The following is a 7971-nucleotide window of genomic DNA, read 5'->3' on the forward strand; positions in this document are numbered from 1 at the left end:
CCGGCTCGCCGCTCTCCTGCCTACAAACCCTGCCCCCATCTCGAATCTGAACCCGCACTGTCCCCAGGCTCCAGCGGAGGAAAGCGTCGGACACGGGAGAGCAGGAGGGTTCCTCTTGGGGGAACGACGGGAGCAAGGCGCTACTTTTCGTGGCGGAGGAACATTTCGGAAAGTGTATCTGTGGCGCTGAACGAGCGAAGGAGGGCGCTGATTGGCGGGTTCGTACCTGCAATGCGTCACTTCGGACATGCACAGTCGGGGCTCGAAGCGACGCCCTCCCGCAGCGCCGCCTGGGGGGCGGGGCTTGGCGCCTACTTTGGCTCCGGGGCGGGCGGCAGAGCGGGGCTCGGGGCGCTGGTGGCACGGGCAGGGCCGGGCCAGGCCAGCCGGGCCCTTCGTGACCGCATTGCGGCTCCGTCCCCCTCCGGTGCAGTTGCTATGGCAGGAGAGCTCCCTGCCTTCCCTTCCCAGAGAGTCAGGCTGTAGCTGGTTGGGCAGGGTGTGTCGGGCCCACAGCTCTCCTCGCCCACGCAGGCCTCGCCTGTGTATTGAACTTCGGTGGTTCTCGATACCTCACTCAGGGCTGGGAGAAGTGGCATGCCCTGTGCTGTGTCCTTAGGTCGACCTACGCCGTGGCAGCTGCAGCCAGCACCTCTCCAGGGGAGTGGATTTACTGCAAGGGGAAAACCTCTCGGTCTGTAGCAAGTGGCTACGCTCCGGTGTCATAACTGCAGCTGTGCGGGGGGGGATTCCAGAGAGTGAGTCTTGCAGTTACCTGTCTCCTGCCCCCTTGAGGTGAACGGAAACAGCTCGTGAAAGCAGTGTTTTACTTTGGACTCAGGCAAATATTACTACATCCCTTATGCTTGATTCACGTTCTCAAGCTTTTCACAACCATAAAGGCAAGAAACTTTTCCCCTTTTGATGTAATCACATGACTCCAAGGGTTTGGGCTGCAACACTGACTAGGTTTTAATTGCTGGGGGGGGGGGGGGATGAAGTGGAGGAGGACGCACAGAGTTAGACACTAAATAGTAAAAATGTGGTAGATGGTATATACTAATGTTCCCATCTTTGTCACAACTGCCAATGCTGGCGAGAGAGTAAGATTTTTAAAAATTCTAGTATAGATACAGCCACATGTGAACCAGAGAGAGTCTCCTTCCCAGTTGTAGGCTAGAGGGGTTCTCCCACACTGAATACTCCAAAGAAGTTCTCTAATATGCACTGTGAAGTGGGGACAGCCCCTTCCCATCATGACCAAAAGGGGCCCTCTCACATATAATCTAGAGACTTCCCCTACAAAGTCATTCTGAAAAAAGCATCCCAGGGAGTACCATTCATGTAAAATCCCGAGATTCTCCATTCACTGTATTTTCAATAGTTTCCCCCACACAGAGTAACCAAAAAGGAGTCTCCCCTCAATGTAGTGCAGAAAAAAATGTAGCCCACTCTATAAATCAGAGAGATTTCACCACTAGAAATAATGTGTGTAATGACTCCAGCTCCTCTCCCTGAATTGTGAATGAGATTCTCTCTCTCTTTCACATACCCTGTGGGCTTGTGCTTAAGGATGATAACCTAGTACATCTAAATTCAAATCTCAGCTTTTATGGTGGTTCTCTTAGTAATTTTGGACAAGTCACTTGAGTCAAAGCTTTCAAACTTGGGTGTTAAAAGAAAGGCAGGTAAACCCATATTCACGTACTTCTGCAAACAGAATCTCTGAAAATCAGGTTGAGTATCTGTAGCTTCCACTAAAGCCAGTGAGACTTGTGGGTGCTCTGAATCTCTGAAAAATCAAGCCACTTAACCAAGTCCTTAAATATGTAGTTAGTTGTACTAGGCACCCAACTTTGAAGTTCCTTGCCTAAGTTTAAAAACTTTGTTCTTAACCTCAAAGAAGGGAATGATATTGTGTATCTATATAACTTTACTCTGGGAATTGTGACAGGTTTCTGAGTAGCAGCCGTGTTAGTCTGTATCTGCAAAAAGAAAAGAGTACTTGTGGCACCTTTAGAGACTTACAAATTTATTTGAGCATAAGCTTTCATGAGCTACAGCTGACTTCATTAGATGCATGCAGTGGAAAATACACTGGGGAGATTTTATATACACAGAGAACATGAAACAACGGGTGTTACCATACACACTGTAAGGAGAGTGATCACTTAAAGTGAGCTATTACCAGCAGGAGAGCGGGGGCAGGGGGGGAGGAACCTTTTGTAGTGATAATCAAGGTGGGCCATTTCCAGCAGTTGACAAGAATGTCTGAGGAACAGTGGGGGGTGGAATAAACATGGGGAAATAGTTTTTCTATAATAATTATAATGATAATAGTGTTTCCCCCCACTGTTCCTCAGACACCCCTTGTTTCATGTTCTCTATGTATATAAATCTCCCCACTGTATTTTCCACTGAATGCATCCGATGAAGTGAGCTGTACCTCATGAAAGCTTATGCTCAAATAAATTTGTTAGTCTCTAAGGTGCCACAAGTCCTCCTTTTTTCTTTTTGCGAATACAGACTAACATGGCTTCTACTCTGAAACCAGTCAGTTTTAAGATTGGCACATCTATTGTACTTTTAACTATTGCCTTCTCCAGGATGCGCAGCATCACAAAGGACAATGTGGGGTGAACAGTGGGGATTGTTCCAAGAAAGCTGAGGAGATCTTTCACAATGGGCCCTCAAACACACAGAGCTGACCCTATTAATCCCATATTCCTTCAGTGCTTTTTTTCCTTTGGTCCCTCATACTACTGCATTATTTATGAATTTCTTAGGACCTGAGTTTTCAAGAGTGGTTTCTGACTGCAGGTAACCAATGGGAGTCACCTGATTTGCAGAGGTGCCGGGCACCTAAACTTCCAGCAATAGCCAATGGAAGCTGTGGGTGATACATGCATGATCCCATTCAGTTCCCCTCAACTTTGTGAGCAATATTCCCACCCCTTCAAAATCCACAGCTCAGCCTGCAGTGCTATTAGTGGGGCTTTGATTGGGTGGTACCCGGAGTCGAGGATGGGGGAGACTTATGCAAACATTTTTTTAAATTAGATAAGAGAACTGATTCATTGAGGCAAAATCTGGGTGACAAAAACAGAGTGTCCATTATTACAAACCGTTTTAGAGGAAGGATGAGAAATATGGGTCTGATTGTTAAGTGTTAACAGTATGCTTGGCCTGCATAAAATTCTCACAAGCCTTCCTGCACACAAGGGGGAAATTCAGGACATGGTCCTCTGACCGGCAGACAGCACAGCTGGATATCAGCATTTGACAGTGATTTTGAGCCACCTAAAGACTGGTATGGTCTTTGAAAAAGTGAGCGTCATACACTCATTGGCCATCTTCTTTCAGGAGGCTCTTCCAAAGTGGTAGAACACCTATATATGGTCTGTACATGGCTTATTCCAGCTCAGAGCTAGACATGTAGTGTTGTCTTCCCTAGCCAGCAGGAGTGGGAAGTAGCTGAAGAGCCAGTGGGTGGGAGACCGTTAACTCCTATGCTGCAGCTCTGACCAAGAGCATGGGGGTGCTCCTGCCTCCATCATCTCCTTGGCTTTCTGGAATCCATGGCTGTTGGCCTAGAAGTTGGACCCATTTTTGTACCTCACAAGGTAAAACGAGTTCTCTGCTTTTTCATTTGGCACATACAAGTGAGAAACTGGCCTGTAAGAGTCAAAGTTTAAGGTCAGAAGGGACCATTTGATCATATAGTCTGACTTCCTGTATATCATGGGCCATTAAATTTCACCTAGTTACCCATCTACATTATGGCTGCTTTCTCATTTGAATTTGTCTGGCTTCATCTTCTAGCCATTAGTCCTTGCCATGCCTTTTTCTGTTAAAGGGCCCTTTAGTACCTAGTATTTCTCCCCAGGATAGTATTTATACACTAATCAAGACACCTCTCAATCTTTTTTGAGTTCAATCCTTCATTATAAGTCACTTCTTTTATCCAGCCCTTGCATAATTTTAGGGGCTCTTCTGTTCATTCTCTCCAATAAAGTCACAACTGACACATCCATTCTAAACATGTAACAGTGTGTCTCAAACACAGAGAAAAAAAGAAATTGGAGAAATGTTCAGCAAGTTCAATGCTCTACCCAAAACACAGTGCTTGTGTCTCAGGTCTAGACTTCAGCTGTTTTACTTTTTCCTTATGGCCAAATTCTGAACCTGTCTTGCATGGGACCAGAAAAGCAGAGGAACCACTGCAGTTCCATTATGGAGGACAGACGCCACAGCCCCCATGTGCTACAGAGCAATGCTTGGCCACAGCAAGTTCCATGAGAGTTCTCAGAGGAGGTTTGGGGATAGAGAAATGGCAGGGGCATAGCCACAGTCCATGACCACATGCCTCCACTGGCCACAATCCCTGCATGGAGGGAATAGGGTTGGATGGAGGCTCCTATACAACCCATGGGATGTCGTAAAAGCTAAGGAAATCCTGGTGCTCCACATTACTTTGTGTAATGACACATCTACTCCCAGTCTTTATTCAAGCCTAATTTAATGGTGTCCAGTTTGCAAATTAATTCCAATTCAGCAGTCTCTCGTTGGAGTCTGTTTTTGAAGTTTTTTTTGTTGAAGTATTGCCACTTTTAGGTCTGTAATCGAGTGACCAGAGATATTGAAATATTCTCCGACTGGTTTTTGAATTTTATAATTCTTGACATCTGATTTGTGTCCATTTATGCTTTTACGTAGAGACTGTCCAGTTTGCCAGTGTACATGGCAGAGGGGCATTGCTGGCACATGATGGCATATATCACATTGGTAGATGTGCAGGTGAACGAGCCTCTGATAGTGTGGCTGATGTGATTAGGCCCTATGATGGTGTCCTCTGAATAGATATGTGGACACAGTTGGCAACAGGCTTTGTTGCAAGTATAGGTTCTTGGGTTAGTGTTTTTGTTGTGTGGTGTGTGGTTGCTGGTGAGTATTTGCTTCAGGTTGCAGGGCTGTCTGTAAGCAAGGACTGGCCTGTCTCCCAAGATTTGTGAGAGTGATGGGTCGTCCTTTAGGGTAGGTTGTAGATCCTTGATGATTCGCTGGAGAGGTTTTAGTTGGGGGCTGAAGGTGATGGCTAGTGGCGTTCTGTTATTTTCTTTGTTGGGCGTGTCCCATAGTAGGTAACTTCTGGGTAGTCTTCTGGCTCTGTCAGTCTGTTTCTTCACTTCAGCAGGTGGGTACTGTAGTTGTAAGAATGCTTGATAGAGATCTTGTAGGTGTCTGTCTCTGTCTGAGGGGTTGGAGCAAATGCGGTTGTATCGTAGAGCTTGGCTGTAGACACTGGATCGTGTGGTGTGGTCTGGATGAAAGCTGGAGGCATGTAGGTAAGTATAGTGGTCAGTAGGTTTCCAATATAGGGTGGTGTTTATGTGACCATCGCTTATTAGCACTGTAGTGTCCAGGAAGTGGATCTCTTGTGTGGACTGGTCCAGGCTGAGGTTGATGGTGGGATGGAAATTGTTGAAATCATGGTGGAATTCTCTGTGTATATAAAATCTCCCCACTGTATTTTCCACTGCATGCAACCGATGAAGTGAGCTGTAGCTCACGAAAGCTTATGCTCAGATAAATTTGTTAGTCTCTAAGGTGCCACAAGTCCTCCTTTTCTTTCTGGGTATTCGGAGGATTTAATTAATTTATATAGTTTGTATATAGCTTATAAATGTATAGTATTATACAAATACTATTACTTTTATTATTCCTATTGTGTAACACAGAGTGATTGCTTTTCACGTCTGTTAGGAAAAGAGACTATTCGCTACTTCTATGTGAACAAGAGAATTTACCTACTCTCTGATCTCTTTGGCTTATAGGCCCTGCTGTCTCCCTGGAAATGGGATGTACTTCAGAGGGGTCTTGGATGACCAACCTATCAACTAAAATCCTGTGACTTTTTCCCTCTGAACAATTAGAATAAATCCCCAGGCCTGCCAAATTCTCAGAATGAATGCTTCCTGTATGTTACGTCTCTGTTCAGTTCACGCAGCCACTTATTCCCATTTTGGCTAGGTCCCAATGTAACAAAGTAGTTTCATGCTGTAAATCATGTCTGTCTGCCAACAGCCCCAAAGGGGTGCTGAGGATCACCACACTGCTCAGGTGTGCCAGAACACTTTTAGAAGAGGAGGGCTATGCCTTTCCACTTTTTATTGACCTGATGGGTGGGAGGGGGCAGGGTCTTAGGGGGAAGAGGCTGTGTTGGAACCGGGCCTCTGGGGAAGGGGGGTGCAGGGGCAGGGCCTTGGGTGGAAGGGGCAGCATGGGGGCAGGGCCTCAGGGAGAAGGGGTGGCATAGGGACAGAGGTTTGGGAGAAGGGGCGGTGGGGGGGGCACGTTCTGGTACCAGCGGCCCCCCCACTATTAGGAAGCTTCCGCCGCTCCTGACACGGTTTGTGCCAATAGCTCAGCTCCTGCTCTAGGGCTGGGAGGAAGGTGGTGACAAACTCATTCTGTGGAGGGGGCCCAGTTCTATTTTTAAGCATGGTACTTGGTGTTTATATTTAAGACTACAGCTAGTACTTTTCTCAATACTCAGTGGATAATGCGCTGATGTCAATGGGAAGACTGCATAAAGATCAAGAGTAGAAAATCTGTCTAAGGCCGTGCCTCTCAACCTTTACAGACTACTGTCCCCCTTTCAGGAGTCTGGTTTGTCTTGCATACCCCCCAACTTTCACCTCACTTAAAAACTACTTGCTTTCAAAATCAGGCATAAAAATACAAACGTGTTACAGCACACTATTACTGAAAAATTGCTTACTTTCTCATTTTTACCATATAATTATAAAATAAATCAATTGGAATATAAATATTGTACTTACATTTCAGTGTATAGTATATGGAGCAGTATAAACAAGTCCTTGGGTGTATGAAATTTTAGTTGGTACTGACTTTGCTAGTGCTTGTTATGTTTCCTGTGGTAAAACTAGGCAAATATTTAGATGAGTCGATGTACACCCTGAAAGACCTCTGCATACCCCTGGTTGAGAACCACTAGTCTAAGGTATTTATATGACAGTATCTGAACTTCTCACAGTCTTTAATGTATTTATCCTCACAAGACCCTCATGAGGTAGGGCAATGTTATCCCCATTTTACAGATCAGGAACTGAGGCAGAAATATACTAAGTAATTTGCCAAAGGTTATGCAGGAAGTTTGTAGTGGAGCAGGAACTTAGATCCAGGTCTAGGGCCCTAACCCCTAGACTATTCTTTCTGGATATAGGAAATTTTTCCCAGTTATTATATATTCAGTACCTTATTGTCACATTTAGCATCCCTCAGAAAAAAAAAAAGTGCATGGGTTATGTCACAGTTCAAGCAACTACTCCTGTATTTCCCCTCTGTGGTCCACCCAGGGCACTCATTCTTGGCTCCCGGGTCCTCAGCCGTCACCTCTTTTAGGTAGAGACCCATGTTTCTCACTCCTCCTGATGGGTTTTTTCAGGCTGCATGTTTCACTGCCTATGCTGTGATAATCCCAGCAAGCCAGACTACTTAAACAGACCTGCATTTGCACTTTGCTTTCTCTCCAAAAACTATGAATAGCTGTAATAGGCTGCAATACAAATTATCACAAGCTCTTTATAAGCAAGCACATTTATTCTTAAGGTGAAAGCATTACAGAGAAAATGTATTAAAAACAATAAAAACCTGCTCACATACTAAAAGCTTATTAGAGATCTCCCCAGTGCCAACATGGGGATATGGTAAGTGTCAGTCCTTCAAATCCCACAATGGGGGTGGTGGGGAGAGGAAAGAGGAGGTTCCCTGTGGTTACAAGCTCTTAACTGTCTCAGATTCAGAACTAGATCCACCATGAATAGTTTACACTTTCCTTTATGTAGTTTGGGCCCTTAATCTTGGCATTATATAACAGGTGATCAGCAGACAAAGGCCTACTCCTCAGGGTATAGCTTCGAAAGGCTGGGTTTTTGCATAACTGGAGGT

The sequence above is a fragment of the Lepidochelys olivacea genome, assembly GCF_965140295.1.
Source record: "Lepidochelys olivacea isolate rLepOli2 genome assembly, chromosome: 3".
NCBI lineage: Eukaryota > Metazoa > Chordata > Testudines > Cheloniidae > Lepidochelys > Lepidochelys olivacea.